Source organism: Bos grunniens, chromosome 3 (genome assembly GCF_055505025.1).
Source record: "Bos grunniens cultivar Pamir isolate PY7600 chromosome 3, Bosgru_T2T1.0, whole genome shotgun sequence".
NCBI classification, from domain to species: Eukaryota; Metazoa; Chordata; class Mammalia; order Artiodactyla; family Bovidae; genus Bos; species Bos grunniens.
The window spans coordinates 14195196-14218269 of NC_141167.1; the positions used below are offsets into that span (position 1 = coordinate 14195196).

At 45.9% G+C, this 23074-nt stretch overlaps 1 long non-coding RNA gene across 1 annotated transcript; it reads right to left on the reverse strand.

The window, feature by feature from the left end:
* Positions 1-10564: 10564 nt before the first annotated feature.
* LOC147375036 (uncharacterized) lies at positions 10565-20331 on the reverse strand. Its single transcript, XR_015156070.1, has 2 exons — positions 18010-20331; positions 10565-10669 (listed from the first exon to the last, which is right to left on the reverse strand). It is a non-coding gene; the product is annotated as an uncharacterized LOC147375036 (long non-coding RNA).
* Positions 20332-23074: the final 2743 nt, after the last annotated feature.

The following is a 23074-nucleotide window of genomic DNA, read 5'->3' on the forward strand; positions in this document are numbered from 1 at the left end:
CGTAAGAATCCTCTGTGGCAGAATTTACAGGAAGCATCGCTAGTCTCCATATTTGGCAGGCGTCCAGCCGGAGTTGTCAAGTATTAGATTAATTTTAATTCAATGCAAAAAACCACATTAGTGGAGTGTTGCAATTGAGAGTTGAAACATACAAAAGCCAAGAGTCCTTGAAGTGAATCATTCCAAAGCCTGAGCATCATTCCTGGAGTCCATCAAAAAAGGCACATTCTTCAGAGCATTCCCCAGCTATCTGCCACCTTTCAGTCAGACTGCTTAGCCAGGCAAATGAGCCACCTGGCAGTGACCTGAAGGGATGGGGCTGTTGATGAATGTTACTTCACCAGTCCAGCTCACAGGAGGTGAAGTTCAAACTCCTTGATATGGCACTCAAGATCCCCCCATGATCTAGCTCCAAATGCCCCTCAAAGCCTCATCTTTCAGTATAACCTTCATGTTTTGCAGGCTGCAGTCATGCTAGCCCTCTGATTACTGCTGGTGATCTTCTTACACACTTAAATTCCACTGCAGCCCTAGAAGGGAGCAGCCCAGACACCATGTGTTTCCAGGGTAACCCCACCTCCAAGCCCCAGCTTATCGTTGAGGGGGAAGGGAGCACCTGACTCGCAGAGGCAGTCCATTGGCTAGCCATCAGTCAATCAGATTTCTCTTGAAAATGTGAACTAAGAGATACAAATGGTTGGTGGGTGGTAGTGGGTGGTAGTCCATGGATGAGGAAGACATTTTGAGGCCATGTGTAATGGTGAGCAAGTAAAGAGTCACCCCACGGAGAGACCAACACAAGAGGCCACAGGAAGATGGAAAGAGGATGGACCTGGGTTCCTGCCTCTGTCATGAAACTCCTCACTGGGCTTGCTGTTCTTGAGACCTGTGAGGTGCCCCCAATATCCTGATGTATTCTTTCTCTCACAAAACATTCAGAATAAGCGGCTTTCATGGGTTGCTTGAAAATACTCTCACTGGGAATATAAAACAGCAGTCCCTCTTGAATGCAGACAATGTCTGTCATCCCACCGGTCACCCCGTGGGTAGTCACAGGATGCCCCATATGACTGCTTCCCCCCAAGTCTGCATCCACGAGTAATCCTCCAACCTTCTTCTGTTGAGATTGCCTCACCCAGGAGAGGTAGCCTTATGGGTGGGATACTAGTCAGGGGTCTGCAGAGGAGCACAACCTATATGATATATATATATATAGGTATATCTCATATATAAAGATTTATTTTAAGGAAGTGGATCACATGAATATGGAAACTGGCAAGTTCAAAGTCTGCAGGGTGGGCTGACACATTGGAGATCCAGAAAGAGCCAGTGTTGCAGTTCAAGTCCAAAGGCCATCTGCTGCAACATTTTGGGGAGCTAGTCTTTTGTACTAGCTAGGCCTGCAACTGGTTGGGTGAGGCCTACCCACATTACAGTGAGCAATGTGCTTTGTTCAACATCCACTGATTTCAATGCTAATCTCATCCAAAAACTCAGAAATATTCAGAATAATATTTGACCAAGTATCTGGGCACCATGGTCTAGCCAAGCTGACATATAAAATTGACCACCATCACAGGTGGTAATTGTTTTTAAATGACCGTGGTCCATGAGATATGGGCTCCTGTTCCTAACACTCTGGCCTATGGAAGTTGAGCATGACCACAGCCACTTCTGCCAGCCTCTCAGCTGCAGACCATACTCAAGACCATGCTGGACACCAATCCACTGTATGCCTCAAACTCCAGGGGTAATATAGGCCCTCTTTTTAAGCTTAGAATAAAGATCCATTCTGTGGGTGGGACCAGGGAGGGAAATGGCATAGCACTCCAATAACTTGTTCAGAAGGACAAGTTCTCAATTGTCTTAGAGCCTAAGCCAACACTGAGAGAGAGAGGACCGTGTTGACATCCTTCAGTGTCTCCCGGGGGTTCCTATCTGCCATGAGACCTCCACCATGCGCCATGCTTCTGCCTTTGCTTATACCCATCCCTCAACCAAGAACACTCTCTCTCCTCCTTTCTCCAACTCCAAGTAGTGAATGGTGGAGCCAAGATTTGAACCCAGATTTGTTGATCAAGTCCAGCACTCTCTCCATGATTTCAGAGCTTATGGGAAGCAGCTCACTACCTCACACAGACCAGCCTACCTTGAGGAAGCTCCAAGAGAAAACTACAAAATACCTGGGTCAGCTCGGTGGGCACTGGAATCCAAGACTTAGAGGAAACCAGTGGTGCAGAGATACCCAGCTTTAAACCAGTATCCAGCTGGGAGCTGGGACTTGGCCATGATGAGTAATATGCTACTGTTGGAAGGATGGGCAAAGGCATGCGCAAATCAGTTTCCTTACTTAGGTCTCTTTTAGGATGGTAAATGGCTAACTCATATACACCATCCTCCCTTCCCACATCCTTGACAGACATTGCTAATGGAGCACTGCATCTTCCTTCCTAACACAATCTTCAAATCTTATATAAGTCTACAGCATATCCACCTTTTTGCCAGTGAAAAGCCCCTCTGGTCTCTTCTTTCACTTAAAAGGACAATTGTGATTACACAGGGCCCACCTGGATAATCCAGGATTGCCTCCCCATCTCAAGATCTTGAAGTATATCTTGAAGATATATGTCACTTCTTCCTTATAAGGTAAGATGGTCACAGGGATGAGAATGCGGACATCTTTGGAGGCCACTATTATGCCCAGCACATATACCTCATGGGATTGTCTAAGGGTCACATAAAACAGTGCATGTAAACAGCTTAAACCCAGTGTCCAGCACTTACTAAGCCCTCAGTGAATATTGCCTATTGTTACTGTTATGTTCCCCACCCCCAAACCTATTGCAAATAAGTGTTCAATAAATATTAAATGTTATTATGATTGTTATTGCCACTGGGCCTCCCAGCACTGCTGGAGCCAGAATCTGACTCCAAAGCCCATGCTTTTATCCATTGCATCCTGAATATTTGAATTAAACATTATTAAACACCTTCCATGTGTTAAGCTTCGCATTGAACATTTTCACCTATAGGTATATTCTCAGTCCTCCTCTATGGCATTTCTTACTCTACACTGTATTTAATTTGCTTATGTGTCTCTTCTCCCGTCTCTTCAAGGATAGCGACACAGAGTGAAGCAGCAATGGCCTCCCATGGGGCCTGACATAAAGTGGGCTCCCCAGAGATGGTCCAGGAAACGCACATTAAAGGCCAGAGCCTGCAGCTCTTGAAGGGCAGGGGGAACGGACCCAGGCTCTCTCAGGACCAAGGTGGGGACCACCGCCCAAGCTTCACAGGTGGCCTGAGATTAGCCACTGTCAACCTGCTGGGCTGGGCTGGAGAGGCTGAGCAGTGTAACACCCCAACACTTGTGCCCTGTCAGGATGCCAGTCTTCTGGAAGAAATGTCCCTCACCAGTAATTAGCCAGCACGCACAGGAGCTACACGTGGAGCAGAGCGGGACCTTGGGCTCCATTTGCTGCTTTGCCCAAGTGCGTGACTCGGTTGTCAGCCACTGGTCTGGAAAATTTCCACTTAGCAACATCTCTGTCTACTGTTGGGAGAACTAGCCCAGGCAGAAACACACCTCGGTGCATCTTTGTGAAACTGAAGAAGAGCAAGGGTAGAAATCAGGAGCCTGAAATATGGCAAGTCTTTCCTCTTGCAGTAATAACAGGGATGTGCGGTGGGGTAATGTATGGAGTGGTTAAGAATCGAGTATCCTCTCTGCCCTCCTTAAACTCATGCCGCGAGTGTGGCCAGGCTCTGCAGTGCCTCCTTTCCTTGGGGAGGTTTGTTTGATGACGGGAGGTCCAGAGAGGCAGTAGATGTTGCCTACGAAGCAGTTCCCTTCCCTGTTTTGTTTCTTAAGCCCTGAACTCACTGAAGAAGAGAGCCTGTAATTCTCTTTTGCCCACATTTTCCAGTCTTATCTCTCTCATGCTCCCCTACCCAAGATATGTATACCCGCGTACACACACACACACATATGTGTGTGTGTGTACACATGTGTGCACAGCCACACAAGCACCCACATACATAAGCCCATGTGTCCAATGCATGTTGTGAGTATGCACGTGTGCTGCAGTGTATATGCACATCTGTGTTCATATTTACATGCAAGTACACAGGGCCATGCACACACGCACACACACACATATGAGTGCACACTATGCTCTGGTCATATTGAAATACTTGACTTCCTGAACTCATCCCACTTTCTCCTCTCTTATCTCAAGACCTTTGTTTCAGCTGTATCTCCTCTCTGGAACCTGCTTTACCTCTTTTTTTAACCTAGCTACCTCTTTTTCTTAAACCAAGTCCACGCTTGCACTTTCAGCCCTCAGCTTCGTAAGTGCCTGTTTATTCCCCCACCTGAGCAACAAAATAACACAAATCTATTTTGATGACATTTATATTCCTAGCAACTAGCATGGGCCTGTTACGACTATCTATGAAATGAGAGGGTAAGTGAATAAATGAATGGATGGACATAGAATCAAATCACTAGTTCACACCCACCACACCCCCAGGAAATTATGTGAGCCCCAGTCCCTGCCTTGGGCACCCCCCGGGACACATGAGCTATGTCCCAAAATGGCCATGACTATTCACTATGCACCTCCTGCTCTAGGGCTCTTAGGGCATTTTGGGGGCAAGGGATTAGGGGGTACCCATAGTTTAACTGTAATTCAGAAATAGCTTCAGGATCTCCAAATAATTAACATTCTATCAGGCTGAGTTGTTCCTCTCATGGACATTTAGAAACACTGTAACTCGAAGTGAAAGCCCATTGCTGATAGCATATCAGGGAAATCTTAAGGAGATACAGTGCCTTGTCCCAGCCCAAACTGATGGCCATGCCAAGCTGAGAGATAATAGGGTGAGGGCTCCCGGGAGGAGCTGGTGGCTGAGGACAGGGGTGAAAAATGGCTGCTTTGAACTGGTTTCAGGGCTGGTTTGTTCTAAGATAGAACAAATGAGATTCCCGCCCTTAGACTTCTGTGCAGACTTATCTCTGGGGAGAAAGCCAGGCCGGGAGGAGGGTGCGTAACCCAGATCACTGGTGAAACTTAAGATGTCACCTCCCCACTTCCCATCCCACCCCTACTCTGTGAATCTAGCACCTGAGAGAGCTCACAATACCAGCCTCCTAAATGCCTCACTTTCTTCTCCATCCCTCCATCCCCAAACCTCTTCTCTTCCTGCGGGCCCCACTGGATGCCACCATTCACCCTATCGTAGGTCACAAACCTGTCTTCCCCAAACATCCCCTTTCTTATCCTGCCCCTCCCCTCCCCAGTTAATCCCTCCTGGCAATAACTCTCTCAGTGCCCCTTGCCCTCCACCCCAGCACCCCAGACTAGATCAACCGCATCATCTCACTCTAAACTACTAGAAAAGCAGTTGACGGGTCCCCTCCTTTTCAGCCTCTTCCACACTCAGTTCATTCTCCCAGAGGCAACCTTGCATTCACTCCTTCATGCAAAAGCATCTTTTGTGCCCTGTGACATGCCAGGTACTCTGGGGCTGAGACATCAAATGCTAATAAGACACAGCTGATTATATCATTCTCCTGTTCAAAAACTCTTGATGGCTCTCCACTGCCCATGCAAAACTCCATTCTCCCCAGCACCCCAGGTAGGGCCTCCCCTGATGAATTAACCTCTTCAAGTTAACCTCTTTGGCCACAGCACAGCCCAGACACTCAAAGGTTCAAAGGGCACAAGATCACTCCCCATCCCCACACCAAGCCCCCTCCTGCCTCCACACCTTTCTTTCTCCCATTCCCTTCTTTCTTTTCCTCTTATCAAGTCCTCCTTGTAATTCAGTGAGAAATGGCTCCAGTGATATTTCTTCTGTGGAGTTGCCATAATCCTCCAGGTTGGAATTAATCACCCAATTCTCTTCGCCTCCAAAGCATAGCTCTAATACCAGCATTATAACATTTATTTCTTCCAGGTTCGTGGTTTAGGTAATGAGGTAGGGAAATTATTATCTAACGGCTGACACCAGAATTTCTATTTAGGGAGGAAAATGTTGTCCTTTGGGAAAATATCTTGAACTCGAGTCCCCAAGTCCCTCCCTTGGGGTTCACAGATTCTAGAAAGATGGGAGGAGGGTTCTCATCTGTGTTCCTAAGAGGGAAGGTGGAGGAGGGAGGGTCTCCCTTTTGTACTGGGTCCCCCAGGGTTCTCTGTGGGGGGGATTGTCCAGAGTAGAGACAAGAATGGAATGAGGGGATTTGAGGGGAAAGGCATTGCAGGCGAATGGAACACAGGAGTGAGGTGTGCTAGGCTGCAGCAGCAGGAAAGGTACAGGGAACCAGAAGCTGTCACTGGCCTGCAATCTTCTCAGACACACAGGGGCTGCTCAGAGATCCCTGTGGATCTTGTCTCCAGGAACACACATGGGCACACGTGCAGAACAAGTTTTTTTTAATTTTTATACAGTTTTTAAAGGTTAGTTTCCATTTACAGGTTAATACAAAATACTGTCCATACTCCCCATGTTGTACCATACATCCTTGAGCTTATCTTACACCCAGTAGTTCGTTGCTCCTGCTCCCCATCCCTGTATCTCCCTCCACCCCACTGGTAACCACTAGTTTGTTCTCTGTAGCTGTGAGTCAGCTTCTTTTTTGTTATAATCGCTAGTCTGTTGCATTTCTTTAAATTTCCACATATAAGTGATATCGTTCAGTATTTGTCTTGCTCTGCCTGACTTCCTTCACTTGGCATAATGCCCTCCAAGTCCATCCATGCTGTGCAAATGGCAAAATTTTGTTCTTCTTTGTGGCTGAATTGTATTCCATTTGGTATGTATATCTCACATCTCGTCTCCATCCATTCATCTGTCGATGGACAGCTTTTTGATTCATTCTTCTGTTTGTTTGTTTCCGGTACATACTCAGGAGTGCAATTGCTGGGTCATAACGGTAGTTCTAGTTTTACTTTTCTGAGAAATCTCCATAATGTCTCCATGGTGGCTGTACCAATTTACATTCCTACTGACAGCGCACAACTTGTACATGACAAGTTTTGGCCTGAATTTCAGGGGCTTACAGACTTTCTAAAGCCTAACCACAAATGTCTGGTGGGAAGGAAGGAAGCCAGTATGTAGACCCCAGGTTAAGGAAGGCTGCACTGAAAGTACAGTGAGTGAGACAAGAAGAGGCAGGAGACGAGGCCGGAGCCACAGGCAGGAGGCTGGTCACGGACATACATGGACTGTCACGTTAGGGACCTGGGCTCAGTTCTCAGAGTGATGGGCTGCTGTTCATATATGTTATAAAAATCACTACAGATGCAGAAAGATTTAGGAAGAGATGCAAACAAGAGATGGCAAGGAGTAGCAAGGATGGGGAAAAAAGAGGACAAATTGGAAAAACATCTTTTTAGAAAAGGGAGGTTGTATTAATTTGCAAAGGCTGCTGTAACACATTACCACACGTTTTTTTGTGGCTTAAAACAATACAGATGTGCTCCCTTGTAGGGAAAGAGGTCTGAAGTCTGAAGTCAGTTTCACTGGGCTGAAGGCAAGGTGTTAGCAGACCCAGTTCTTTCTGCAGGCTCCAGGGAAGAATCCATTTCCTTGTCGGTCTGGAAGTTTTCATGACCCCTTCCTCAAATCACTCCCAACTTCTTGTTTTGATCGTCTCATCTCCTCCTTTCTCTTCTGTAGTCCAATCTCCCTCTGCTTCCTTTGAGGAGGATGCTTGTGATGACATGGGGAACCCACCTGAAGAATCCAGGATAATCTCCCCACTACAAGATTCCTAAGTCAATCACATCTGCAACATTCCTTTTTGCCACATAAGGTAATATTCACAGATTTCAAGGATTAGGAAACACATATCTCTGGGGAAGCAGTGACAGATTTTATTTTGGGGGGCTCCAAAGTCACTGCAGATGGTGAGGGCCGCCATGAAATTAAAAGATGCTTGATCCTTGGAAGGAAAGCTAGGACAAACCTAGACAGCATATTAAAAAGCAGAGACATCACTTTGCTGACAAAGGTTCATCTAGTCAAAGCTGTGGTTTTTCCAGTAGTCATGTACAGATGTGAGAGTTGGACCGTAAAGAAGGCTGAGTGCCAAAAGATTGATGCTTTCAAACTGTGGTGCTAGAGAAGACTCTTGAGAGTCCCTTGGACTGCAAGGAGATCAAACCAGTCAATCCTAAAGGAAATTAGTCCTCAATATTCATTGAAAGGACTGATGCTGAAGCTGAAGCTCCAACACTGTGGCCACCTGATGCGAAGAGCCAACTCACTGGAAACAACCCTGATGCTAGGAAAGTCGAAGGCAAAAGAAGAAGCAGGTGGCAGAGGAGGAGATAGTTAGATGACATCACCAACTCAACAGACATGAATTTGAACAAACTCCTAAAGATAGTGGAGGACAGGGGAGCCTGGTGTGCTGCAGTCTATGGGGCTGTAAAGAGTTGGACAAGACTCAGTGACAAGAGTCAGACACGACTGAACGACTTCACTTTCACTTTTCACTTTCATGCCTTGGAGAAGGAAATGGCAACCCACTCCAGTGTTCTTGCCTGGAGAATCCCAGGGACGGCAGAGCCTGGTGGGCTGCCATCTATGGGGTCACACAAAGTCGGACACGACTGAACTGACTTAGCAGCAGTAGCAGCAGTGACTGAACAACAACAATAACACTCTTTAGGGGCCATTATTCAGTCTATCACTGGGCTGTAATGACAGAACTTGGCAATTTATGGGACTGTGTGAGTTGAAGGGAAGGGAAGCATCCAGGAGGGCTCCAAGGTTTCTGGGTTGGGCAACCACCCAATGCTGTTCCCAGTAACCAATGCTGAGGGCAGAGAGGAAGAGTCTCTTTGGATGGGTCTGCACACCACCCAACATAGGTATTATGTCCTGGGTGTGGGGCGGGGTGGGGAGGGTGGTTTAAAAGATATAAACTACTGTGCATAAAATAAGCTACAAGAATGTACTGTATAGCACAGGGACTATTGCCAATATTTTACAATAACTACATATGGAATGTAATCTGTAAAAATTGTGAATCAAAAAACTTTTTTAGAGGATCATGAAGGGAATGCAAACCATGAAATCTGTTGAAAAATAGACAATGATGTTCAAAACAAATAGCTGACATGCATTGAGTGCTTGCTCCTCTATCTGTGTGCCCCACACTCCTTATCTCATTTATTAAACTGCATGATGATCCAATTGGAAGTTACTATGGTTTCATCCAGAGAAGGCAATGGCACCCCACTCCAGTACTCTTGCCTGGAAAATCCCATGGATGGAGGAGCCTGGTAGGCTGCAGTCCACGGGGTTGCTAAGAGTTGGACACGACTGAGTGACTTCACTTTCACTTTTCACTTTCATGCATTGGAGAAGGTAATGGCACCCCACTCCAGTACTCTTGCCTGAAGAGTCCCATGGACAGAGGAGCCTGGTGGGCTGCAGTCCATGGGGTCGCTAAGAGTTGGACATGACTGAGCGACTTCACTTTCACTTTTCACTTTCATGCATTGGAGAAGGAAATGGCAACCCACTCCAGGGTTCTTGCCTGGAGAATCCCAGGGACGGGGTATCCTGGTGGGCTGCCGTCTATGGGAGTCGCACAGAGTCGGACACGACTGAATCGACTTAGCAGCAGTAGCAGCAGTATGGTTTCATCATCCCCATTTCACAGATGAGAATACCGAGGGTCAGTAGACACAGTAGCCTCCTCGGCATTACACTCACCCAGTAAGTGGCAGCATCAGGCTTCATTCCCAGCCTATAAGGCTATACCGAGCCACCAGGTACCTTCACACACTCCTCGCTAATCCCACCAGCTGGGTCACCCCAGGCTCTGTCTCCAGACCTTGAGCAGCCCATGTCTGACTCCTCTGCATTCCCCTTGGAGTCTGGAAGGTCACTTACTATTTGCAGAGGTGAAGCTAGCTTATTTGTACAAACTTCCATGTAAAAATCCTTCTGGTCCCAGAGCACCTATAGATGTCCTCATGAGGCTGGGTCAAAAGCTGTGGCCTCTCATCCCAGCTTCTGCCAAGCTAAGATGCAGCAGCCATCACTGACTTCTGTGGAGACCCCTTGGCAGCTCCACCAGGCAGTCTCACCTGCTGCCTGGGGCCACTGGGCTCAGAACCCATGCAGAACACAACGTGGCTGCTCAGAATCCCAGTATCTGGGACCAGGCCACCTCTATCAGGGTCACAGAGCATTTCTAGGAGACCCTCTGCCATCTGCTCAACCTGGCTGATCCCTCAGTGCTCCAATCACATCAAGGAGGCCCCTCCTAGGGTGGGTGCCCACCAGAAGATGGTCTTTCTGGGACCAACCAGGTTCACTTTGATCCCAGCCTCCAGTCTTAGCCCCAGCCCCACCTCTGCCAGGTTGAGAAGGCAAATGGTTATCCTGCCTGGCAAGGTCCCTACCAGACATCTAAGACAGGGAATAAGAGTGTGAAGGAGGAAAAGGAGACAATTTCTTTTTACCCTCTGTCCTCAGTTGTTTGGAAGTTAGACCTTTGCCATAAACCTATATGAAAATTAAGAGATGGCACGGTGATTAAGAGTACAGGGGATAATGTTACAGCTAGGGTCAAACCTAACTCTTCTACTTACACTGGGGGGGTCTGGGTGAATTATTTTACCTCTCCATAGCTCGGTTTCCATATCTGTAAAAAAAAGGATAATACTAAGAAAAGCATAGCAACTACTTCACACCAGTACGACAGTTAAAAGACACAGTCAATCTGATTTTGAATCCCAGCTCTATTATCTATTAGCTGTGCAGCTTTGGGCAAGTTGCTTAAGTGTTCTGTGCCTCAACTTTCTCATCTACCCATGAGGCTGATGATCATAATCATAACTGCTTGATAGAGTTTAGTATAAGGATTAAATGAATTAATGTACCTGAATCACTTCAAAGAGTGCCTGGGACAGAGTAAGCACTGTGTAAATATGATCTATTACTTAATAAATAAACATCAGCTATTAATGTAAATATATGTCATGGTTATTTTTACATAAATAAGATAATACTGTCAATATTCTGCAACTTCTGTTTTTTATTTGGTATGTCTTGCATTTCTTGGAGGTATATTCATGTCAGCATTTAAATTTGTGTCTTGCTCTTTTTAAACCACTGTGCCACTGGCTCACCACATTGAACCATAAGAAGGAAGTGCTCAGCTTATGTAAGGCTTTCCCTATTGGTGAGCATTTAGGTTGTGCCTACTTTTTTGCTTTTATAAACCATGTTGCAATGATCATCCATGCTCTCTGATGACGCATGTGAGTATTTCTCTGGGATAGATCACCACAGGTGGCTGTAGGGGATGGGGGAGGGGCTGTAGGGTATGTGCATTTTGATTTTTGACAAATGCTCCTCATTAGCTGTCCGACGAGGATCAACCAACTCACGTTACTACCTACAGTGCACAGCACACAACATCATCACTCACCCCCTCACCCCTTCCCAGGACTAAATATTTTATCCATATTTATACATTTATATTGACCTTTTAAAAAATATTTATTTATTTGGCTGAGCTGGGTCTTCGTTGCATCATGCGGGATCTTTAGTTGTGGCAGTGGGATCTAGTTCCCTGACCAGGGTCAAACCTGCGCACCCTCCAATGGGAGCATTGCATCTTAGCCACTGGACCACCAGGGAGGTCCCTGTATCAGTCTAATGTGGTGGAGGGGGTTCAAAAAAGGTTCATTTTATTGAACTCTTTCCCATGAGGTTGAGCATCTTTTCATATGTTTGTAGCCATTTGTATTTCTCATCTGTGATCTATCTGTTTACAGTTTTGCTCTGATTTTCTGTTGAGTTATTTGTCCTTTTTTGCATTGATTTGTAGGGCTAGGTGATCAATTGGGTGTGGGGAATGTGGAAGTCAAGAGAATTAAAAGTCACTCTTGGTCTTTGGGCTTAGGCGAAAGTGGACACCACGGGGCTATCTGGCACAGGAACACTGAGGAGACAGTGTCCAGATGGGGCTGTTGAGTACATGGTTGAATGGAGGCCTGGGCTCCAGCCTCCGAGCTGCTGCCATATCCTCCTCCCCTCATATTCAAGGGGACTTGGTCTTAAGGGGGACCCTGGGCTCAAGGGCCCCAGAACAGCAGCATGAGTGATCATCATTCACAAATATCCAATAGCCATTGAGTGCCCACCATATACAAGACACTGTCCTAGGCAGTGAACACAGCAGTGAATGGACAGATGAGAACCCTGCTCTTGGTGAGTTTATGTTTTAATAAGAGGCAGACAGTCACGGACTGATGCTGAAGCTGAAGCTCCAATACTTTGGCCACCTGATGCAAAGAGCCAACTTATTAGAAAAGACCCTGATGCTGGGAAAGATTGAAGGTAGGAGGAGAAGGGGATGACAGAGGACGAGATGGTTGGATGGTATCACCGACTCAATGGACATGAGTTTGAGCAAACTCTTCAAGAGATGGTGAAGGACAGGGAAACCTGGCAAGCTGTAGTCCATAGGGTCACAAAGAGTCGGACAGGACTGCATGACTTAACAACAACAGGACAATCAAAGAAAAACATAAATGTAGAAATGAACAGACAGTTTCAGACAGTAAGTGCTATAATGGCAATAAATCAGTTACATGATAGAGAGTACAGATGGGGAGCACCTTTGCTTAGGTGACCAGAAGACTGTCAGAGGAGGTAACATCTGATTCTAGATTGGTGCCATAAAGAGGAGCCCTGCCAAGATCTGGAGGAGGGGCATTCCAACAAGCAGGAGTCAAGGTCAGAGCCAGGCAGAGGTTGGATTTTACAGGGATGGAAAGAAGACCAGCATTGTGGAAGTGCAACAGACAATAGGGGGTGGACTGGTATGAGACCGAGTGGGGAAATGGAAAAGAGCCAGATCAGTTAGAGGCCCTTGAAGCCATGGCAGAGATTGGAGTTTACTACCCATGGAAAGGAAAACTCTTACATATCACTAAGATTCTAATTAGTGAGAATCATGATATGATTGCTGTTTTAGAAAGCCACTGTGAAGAGAATGGATTATAGGGAAGTAAGAGGGGGAGCAATAAGACCAATTCAGGGGCTACTGAAGTAGTCTAGTAAGAGATGGTGGTGGTTTGGGTGTGGAAGACAACAGAGGCGACGATAAGTGGAGGGCGATATTTTCGGTAGAGCCTACAGAAACACCAATGGACAGATGGAAAGGAAGGAAAGGAGTCGACACTTCGATTTCTGGTCTAAGAAACTGCATGAATGGTGGCCTTATTTACTCAAATGAGGAAGATGGTGGGACCAAGTACTACTGATTCGGGCAAGAGACAAACAAAAACCGAGTGCTTTATTTTGGATGTGTTAAGTTCAACATGCTTATTAGACATCCAGGCACTGTCAAGTCAGCTATTGGACAAGACTCGGAGCTAAAAGTGTAAAACTGGAGCCTTCTGCAAACAAATAGTATAGTGCCTATTTATTGCTCTGTGGCTTGAATTCCAACCCTCCACCTTCTTCCCAAAGAGCATCCAGATCTCCCTTTTGTCAGAATTCTCCAATAGTCTTGGCAGAAGGCTAATTCCCCATCCACTGCAGCTCTGATCAGAACAACTGAGCTGAGGAAGGGATTGGGGGTATTGATGACTTTTGCATCTTCTCCACCCACTTCCTGAGACAGGCATGTCACGTAAGCTGGGCCTATCAGACCCTCACTCCGGATGCTTTGAAACTGGTGCAAATGCCTCGAAGATGGAGGTTGTGTTCAAAGGTCAGAGTCACGGCAGTGGCCATGGTGCCTAAGGATGAGACTCTCCTGAGGCTTGCCCTTCACTGCGGTTCCTGCTGCCAAAACCCCACCTCTTGCCTAAGACCTGGTCTCCCAGTTCCCAATAGTCTGGGAGCACCCCAGTAGACTTTGAATAGACTTGCTTTTTGCTTACAGCAGCTAGAGTTCCTTTCTGTTGCTCACAATAAGGAATCCTGTCTAACACATATAATATCAACATTTAAGGTCATGTGGCTGGATGAAATCACTCAGGTAACAGTATAGAAAAAGAAGCACAGAGGAGAGGATGAGTTCTCTTATTCTTCTTGTTTAGTCAGTAGTCATGTTTGACTCTTTGCAACCTCATGGACCATAGCCCACCAGGGCCCTCTGTCCATGGGATTTCCCAAGCAAGAATACTGGAGTGGGTTGCCATTTCCCTCTCCAGGGGATCTTCCCGGCTCAGAGATCGAACCTGTGTCTCCTGCAGTGGCAGGCAGATTCTTAACGCCACCAGGGAAGCCCATGAGTTCTCTTATAGATGAGCTATATTTGGGACACAGATTTGGAGGCTGCTACAGACTGAAATGTGTTCCCACAAGATTCATGTTGATACCCAATATGATGGTAGCTGAAGATAAGACCTTTGGGAGGTGTTAGATCTAGAAGAGGTCATGAGGGTGGAGCCCTCATGATGAGATCAGTCCTCTTATAAGAAGAGACACGAGAGAGGTTCTCCAGGCACATGCATTAAGGAAAGGTCACGTGAAGGTACAGCAAGAAAGTGGCTGCATACGACCCAGAGAGTCTTCACAAGGTACCCATCCTGCTGGCACTCAGTCTTGGACTTTCCAGCCCCCAGAACTGTGATTTCTCACAGTTCTCACTAACTCCTTATAGTTTAAGCCACACAGCCTATGGTGTTTTGTTATAAAAGCCCAAGCTGCCTAAGGGGCTTCCCTTATGGCTCAGCTGGTAAAGAATCCGCCTGCAATTTGGGAGACCTGGGTTCAATCCCTGGGTTGGAAAGATCCCCTGGAGAAGGGAAAGGCTACCCACTCCAGTATTCTGGCCTGGAGAATGCCATGGACTCTATAGTCCACGGGGTCCCTGATGCTGGGAAAAATTGAAGGCGAGAGGAGAAAGGGACGACAGAGGATGAGATGGTTGGATGGCATTACCGACGCGATCAACATGAGTTTGGGTAGGCTCCAGAAGTTGGTAATGGACAGGGAAGCCTGGAGTGCTGCAGTCCCTGGGGTCGCAAAGAGTCAGACACAACTGAGTGACTGAACTGAACTGAACTGAAGCTGCCTAAGACAGAGACCAAAGCCTCCAGTGCAGCAATAGCTCCCAGAGGGGAAGTTATTACCAGTCTCTTCAATAAGTAGCCTGGCCTGAAGCATTTTCTCTCCAGAGCTAGGCTAGTTCTCTAGAATAAGGAACAAGATTAGGCCTCCTAAGTGGGGATCCCGGTATGGTAAGAGATGGGATGTTTTCTTTAAGAGCAGAGTTGAGGTTGGTGGCTGAAAACAGTCATAAAGATTTGTCCCCACTAGTATCGTCACCAATGATCTAGCCCTAGGAGGTGACCTGTCACAGTGTGGAGGACAAAGGCAATGCTCCAGTGATGAAGAAGTTAAAAAAAAGACGGGGGAGATGAGCACAGTCAGAAAAGAAGAGGGAGGAACAGAAAAGACGCAGACACAGGAAAAGGGCGTGTGGACGAGGCAGGAGGCAGGGCGATGAACTGGGAGATTGGGATTGATGTATGTGCCCTGCCAGGTGCAAAACACAGAGCCAGTGCTGCAAGGCGCAGGGAGCTCAGCTGGGTGCTCTGTGATGACCTAATGGGTGGGATGGGGTGAGGGATGGGCGGGCAGGCCAAAAGAGCGGGGATGTATGTATACATAAAGCTGATTCACTTAGTTGTATAGCAGAAACTAGCACAACATTATAAAACAACTATACCCCTATTTAAAAAAAAAAGAAAGGAAGAACACCTGGGACCCCCAAAGAGCAAATTTCCCTACATTTCCCTCCTACAGCATGAGGTCATATGGAAGTCAGATACCCATAAAGCAGGACGACTCATGGCACTGTAGGGCCAAACCAGCCAAAGGCGTGAAGCCCTAAGAATGCTCACCATCACCTCCATCACCGCCAAGTACTTGATATTGCACCTGGGCCTCAATCCTCAGCCCGCAGCAGCAAGAACAGTGGCTACAGCAAGAGAGTAGGAGCAGGGAAAGGAAGTAAAGATCCCAGTGGTGGGGCCAGAGTCTGTGTGGACTAGGGTAGGGCCTGCTCTGAATCCGGGGGTGGGGGGCACCCTGGGGTTGGGGACTGGGCAGGGATGAGCAGCACTGTGAGGAGATGGGTAGAAGAAGAGCCCCTCTAGGGAGAACCTATAAATTGAATGTGTAAAATGTGAAGGCTCCCAGGCCTGTATTTTTCTAATTTACTGTGCATCCATATCACTCAAGTTGCAGATTCCCTGAAATCTGTATTTTTCATATGGTCCCTCCCCCTCCCCCTTACAGGTGATTGAGAAATTTCAGCTTTTGCCAAAACCTTCTAAAGGAATCTACCTATCACACATTCTACCTTCAACAGTATTTGCCAAGTTGGAAAGCATCATTTTAAAGCAGTCCTTCTGTTAAGAGAGAGACAGAGAGAGAAAGGCGGGTAGAGAGAAGGAGAGAAAAGAGAAAGAAAAAGAATGAAAAGAAAAAAACTTCAAAAAAATTTTTCCAAGTCAAACTGCTGCTCCACTGACTTTAACCTTTAACCCTCAAAATCCCCATCATAGCTTTCAAGTGTCAATCCAAGTGCTGAGCCTGAATTATCTAACCTTCAGCTTTAAAGAGCCACAGCGAAAAGGTCAGAAGGAAACCTACAGGACGTTGCAGCAAGCCTCTCTGCTTCGGACACTTGAAAGGTAGAAGACTTTCAAAGAGGGACACAGCCAAGAGGAGTCGCCTGTTTAAAATAAAAGATCCTCAGCTGAGCCAGATAAGCCTTTGAAACAGCTTACTTGTGCCTTAATTTGCCCTTATTGTTTAAATAATTAGAAGGAATCTCTGGAAAACACACAACTGATCCCTCACTCCTGTGCTTCAAATCTTTGACAGCTCCCCAATGCCTCAAAGTATCTCCCCAAAGTGTGACCTGCAGGAAAGGATGTTCGGTGGATAAAGGGCTCCTTGTGGTGAAAAAGTTTGTAAAACACTGCACTCAACCAAGTTGAACAGGTTTTGCTCCTACGTGACTTGTCGGTGTCCTTATGATGCTCTGTGCATCCGTCTTTGCAGGAATGCAATATTGCACCTTCTCCATACCTGACTTGACCACCATGGAATCCTAGTTTCAAGCAGCATCCTTTAGGACTGTGGTTGCGTGGAACACCTTGAGAGAGACAGCAAACCCCCAAGTCTGGGTTCCATACCCAGTCCCCAGTGATATGTCCAGCCTCAGGGCATTCTTTCCATACACATGCACCCACACCTGAGTTCTAACCACACCAGCCACTTGAGCTTTATGACGCACTTGGAACAATTTTGTGCCTTGCTCAGGCTGCTCTCACTGCCAGGAAAGTCTCTCCTCCTGCTCCATCCTCTTAAACTTCCACTCATGTTTTCAGTCCTTGATCAAACACATGGCCTCTGTGGACCTTCCCCTGCTCCCCGGGAAAAGTCAACTGCTTTCCACTCTGGGCTCTATCACAACACTGATCGACTTGCACTGCGGTTAGCCTGAGTCCCTCTGTTATTAATTGAGAGCCTTGAAAAGGCTGGGGGTGTGAGCCGACTCTGGAAATGTGTGTTGGCAATACTAAGAGCTTCCATCTGTTGGTACTTCCAAAGGCCAGGCATTATTATATGCTCATGACATGCATTAACACATGTAATCTTTACAACCTCACTTGCTGGGGAAGTATCATTATTATCAATTACTATTATCCCTATTGCAGAGATGAGGAAGCCGAGACTCAGAAAAGCTAGCTTACCCAAAATCACATGATGGGTGAGAGGCAGGGCAGGCATTCAACCTTATGCTCTCAAACATTATGTTATTTAAGAGAAGCAGGGGGTGAGGGAATTCCCTGGTGGTCCAGTGGTTAGGACTCTGCGCTCTCACTGCAGAGGGACAGGGTTCAATTCCTGATCCAGAAACTAAGATCTCACCAGTTGCAGGGCACAGCCAAGAAAAACAGAGCAGACTGATTCAGAAGCTGCACAATGTCAGCAAGGACTCACTTGGGTTCTTCACATCGCTCCACTGTCCATCCTCAGTGAATCCGTGCTGCCCTCAGGCTGGCTCCCCTCGTGGTGCTGAAGGAGTGGCAACAATTTCAGGCATCACATCCAGACACAACAATGTTCAGAGTGAGAAAGGGAACTTGGAGCGGAGGCTAAGAGCATCGTCTCTGGAGTCAAACAGCTTTGGTTCCTAGGTGTATGACCACAGGCAAGTTAGGAGTACGCTGTAAAGAGAGCAAAGATACAGCCAAGATGTAACAGGCTCTCTTGAAAGGAGCTCCCCATCTTCTTTCTTTCACCTTAAGTTTTTGCCTGTGACATCCTTCCGTGTCTTCTTTGTCTAACACACACCATTCTTTCTTTAGGAATGAGTTTCAACCTCACCTCCTCCAGGAAGCCTTCCCTGATGGCACCCTTCAGTCTGGGTTCAGTGACCCTGCTGGGCATCTCTGAGTGCTCTGTACTTGTCCCATTGTTGTACTCTCCCCATAACACTGCAATTATTGGTTTCATTGTCGTTCACACTAGACTATGAGCTGAGGAAAGGCAGGAAGCATGGATCTTGTCACCATCCACAGGAACTGCTCCAGTAACTGACACAAACAAAGAGCTTAAATAATAGTTGCTGGACAGCAAAGGAAACCATAAACCAAACAAAAAGACAACTTCTGGACCAGGAGGAAATATTTGGAAACAGTACGACTAACAAAGGCTTAATCTCCAAAATATACAAATAGTTCATATAGCTCAATATCAAAAAAGCAAACAACTCAATCCAAAAATGGACAGAAGAAGACCTAAACAGACATTTCTCCAAAGACATACAGATGGCCAACAGGCACATGAAAAGATGCTCAACATTGCTAAGCATCTTAATATTATTGTATTATAATTATATAATTATTGTGTTCAGTCATATCTGATTCTTTGTGACCCTATGAACCGTAGCCCACCAGGCTCCTCTGTGCATAGAATTTTCCAGGCAAGAATACTGGAGTAGGTTGCCATTTCCTACTCCAGGGGATCTTTTCAACCCAGAAATCGAACCCATGTCTCTTGCATCTCCTGCACTGGCAGGCAGGTTCTTTACCACTAGCACCATCCCATGGACTGCAGCCCACCAGGCTCCTCCATCCATGGGATTTTCCAGGCAAGAGTACTGGAGTGGGGTACCATTGCCTTCTCCCATATACTTATTAGAGAAATGCAAATCAAAACTAATGAATAGTCACCTCATACCAGTCAGAATGGAGTCTACAGAAACAAAGTGCAAGAGATAAAGGAACCCTCCTACATTGTTGGTGGGAATATAAATTGGTGTGGCCACTATGGAGAACAGTATGGAAGTTCCTTAAGAAACTAAAAATACAGCTACCATATGTGCCAGCAACCCCACTCCTGGGCATATACCCAGAAAAGACAAAAACTCTAATTTGAAAAAATACATGAGCCTTAATATTCAGAGAAGCACTATACCTACAATAGCCAAGACATGGAAGCACCCTAAGCATTTACTGACAGATGAATGAATATAACAGAATATTACTTGGCTATAAAAAATATTGAAATGCCATTTGCAGCAACATGAATGGACCTAGAGATTATTTCACTAAATGAAGTCAGATAAAGAAAGACAAATACCATATGATATCACTTATAAGTGGAATTTAAAATAATGATACAAATGAACTTATTTACAAAACAGAACAGACTCACAGATATAGAAAAACAAATTTATGGTTACCAAAGGGAAAAGGCAGGCAAGGGATAAATTAGGAGTATGGGATTAACAGATGCTACTACCATATATAAAATAAATAACAAGGACCTCTGTATAGCACAGGGGACTATATTCAATATCTTGTAATAAACTATAAAGAAAAAGAATCTGTATAAATAAAATCTAGTCAATTTGCTGTACACCTAAAACTAAGTCAACACTGTAAATCAACTATACTTCAATTTAAAAAAAAAAAAAGGCTACTAGATGTTCAAGCAGAAGACAGAAGGTCACTTAACTGAGGTGCTGCTCCATGGGCTTGGCAGTCTGGTTATTAGTAGATGATCCTCAGGCCTTGAGGTGGGCCATTCCCAAGCACACCAGGTTGTCCTAGGACAAGGTGGTCCATGTGCCAGAAAAATGTTTCCTTAAGTTTTCCCCCACAATCTGGGATAAGCTTCCCCCAAATGCAGACAGGAGTTGTAGGGCAAAGCACAAACTCTTGGGTCTCACAAACCCTAAGAGGCTCAAGCTGCCACCACTTCCTGGCCATGTTCTTGGGCAGATCTCTTCAACTCTCTGGGGCTGATGTGTTTCATCTGTAAAATGGGTTTAAGAAGGTGAAAGTGAAGTCTCTCAGTCGTGTCCGACTCTTTGCGACCCCGTGGACTGTAGCCCATCAGACTCTTCCGTCCATGGGATTCTCCAGGCAAGAATACTGGAGTGGGTTGCCATTTCCTTCTCCAGGGGATCTTCTCGACCCAGGGATCGAACCCAGGTCTCCCGCATTGCAGGCAGATGCTTTAACCTCTGAGCCACCAAGACAGCTGTATCATAGCAAGATCCTCTTTGACCCACCTCCCAAAGTCATGGAATTAAAACAAAAATAAACAAATAGGACCTAATTAAACTTAAAAGCATTTGCACAGCAAAAGAAACAATAAACAAGATTAAAAGACCACTCTCAGAATGGGAGGAAATAATTGCAATGGAAGCAACTGACAAAGGATTAATCTCCAAAATATATAAGCAGCTCATACAGTTCATAGAAGAAAACAAACAGCCCGATCAAAAAGTGGGCAGAAGCCCTAAACAGACACTTCTCCAAAGATGTCCAGATGGCTAATAAGCACATGAAAAGATGCTCGACATCACTCATTATTAGGGAAATGTAAATTAAAACTGCAATGAGGTGTCACTTCACACCAATCAGAATGGCCATCATCAAAAAAACTACAAACAATAAATGCTGGAGAGGATGTGGAGAAAAGAGAACCCTACCGTACTGTTGGTGGGACTGCAAACTGGTACAGCCACTATGGAGCACGGTATGGAGATTCCTTAACAACCCAGGAATAAAACTACCGTATGACCCAGCAATCCCACTACTGGGCATATACTCTGAGAAAATATTTTAGAAAATATTCTAAAAGAAACACGCACCCCAGTGTTCATTGCAGTGCTATTTACAATAGCCAGGACATGGCTAGATGTCCTAGCAATCTAGACGTCCATTGACAGATGAATGGATAAAGAAGTTGTGGTACATATATACAGTGGAATATTACTTAGCCATCAGAAGGAACAAATTTGAGTCAGTTGTAGTGAAGTGGATAAATCTAGTGCCTGCTATACAGAGTGAAGTAAGTCAGAAAGAGAAAAAATAAATACTGTATATTAACACATATATATGGAATCTAGAAAAATAGTACTGATGAACCTATTTACAGGAAAGGAATGGAGTTGCAGACATAGAGAACATTCTGGTGGACACAGCAGAGAAAGGAGAGGGTAGGACCAATTGAGAAAGCATCATTGACGTTTATACACTATCACATGTAAAATGGATAACTAGCAGGAAGCTGCTGGATAACACAGGGAGCCCAGCCTGGTGCTCTGTGACGACTTAGAGAAGTGGGATGGGGGAAGGGAGGTTCACGAGGGAGGGGACATATCTATATAATCATAACTGATTCATGATGTATGACAGAGACCACCACATTGTAAAACAATTATCCTCCAACAAAAATATTTTAAAAATTTGAAAAAAGAATATGTCCTCCAATGGGCAGTTGTAAAGATGAAATGAGACAGGTTCCATAGAGAGCCGGCCACATGATGAATCCCCAATCAACGCTGGCTCCTCTGAGAAATATGTTCATTCACAGTGACAAAGTTGGGCAGAATCGGTGGTCTATTTTAAAACCGTAGCTCTGGGCTTAGTTTCTGAAGCCCCAAAGAGGCTTGCTGTTGGGATGGCATGATGGGCTCATGTTAGGGTGGCTTGATGCTGTTAGGGTGGAAGTTTCACTGGTCAAGCATGCTACTGTCCCTCAACAAAGATGAACTCACGAGCTACAGATGAGGTCATCGACAGAGCTGAAAGATGCTGGCCAGTGGGCAGGGGCAAGCCGTGCTCTCTGAGTAATACTGCCTAATTGAATATTGAGTTGAGGAAGTGCTTTAGGAACAGAACGCTCATCAATTTTCCCTCTGGGACAGTTTTAGGAAGCCCTGAAGAGTAAGTTGCTCAAAAGCTCGCCAGGAGGTTGGTTGGAAGGGAGCTCGATGAGGACTCAGGACATGTTTAATTCGTATTCCGGTTCTGTGAGCAGCTGTTCCCGGACCTCACACAGGTCCCTGCCCTGCAATGGCCACAGTTAGACTCAGGGACCTCAGAAGTGCCTCTGAGTTCTGTGGCAGGTCTTACAGCATGGTGGCTAAGGTGGCAGCCTTTACTGGGTTCAAATTCCAGCTCTACTACTCAGAAACTATGATCCTCAAACAGTCACCCAAGCCCTTTTAAGCAAATCTCCAACTTGTATCATGTGAACTGGGGATTAAAATTGCACTGACTTCACAGGACTGACTGCCTCTGTCTCCTACCAGCTCTTATGAGGATTAAAGGAGGCGATTACATAAAGCCTCAGCCAGTCCCTGCACAGAAGCCCTTCAGTAAGTGGTGGCTGTTACGATTATTTCAAGGCGTAATTCTCTTGGCACTTTTGATGACAGTGAAACCTAGGAAAACCTTGCACAGCCCGTGCATCTGACACACGTATAAATCCCCTCCAAAAAGAGATGCCACAAAGCAGTGGACAGTGAGGGACTCTGTCCCAGGGCTTTCTGCTTCATTCAGTCTCAAAGTTCCTTTGAACCAGTCAAGCATCTACCTTATCAAGTTCTTTGCCTCTGAGCCTCAATCAAGGTTAGCGTCAGGTGCATTTTGCTACTTAACTGATGGCTTTTACTCCCAGTGGTGACTGACTCCACCTCCAAAAGGAAAAAGCAAAAAGCGCTTGTAGGCTTTGGGAAAGTGTCAAGCTGTGTATTTTACTCGTT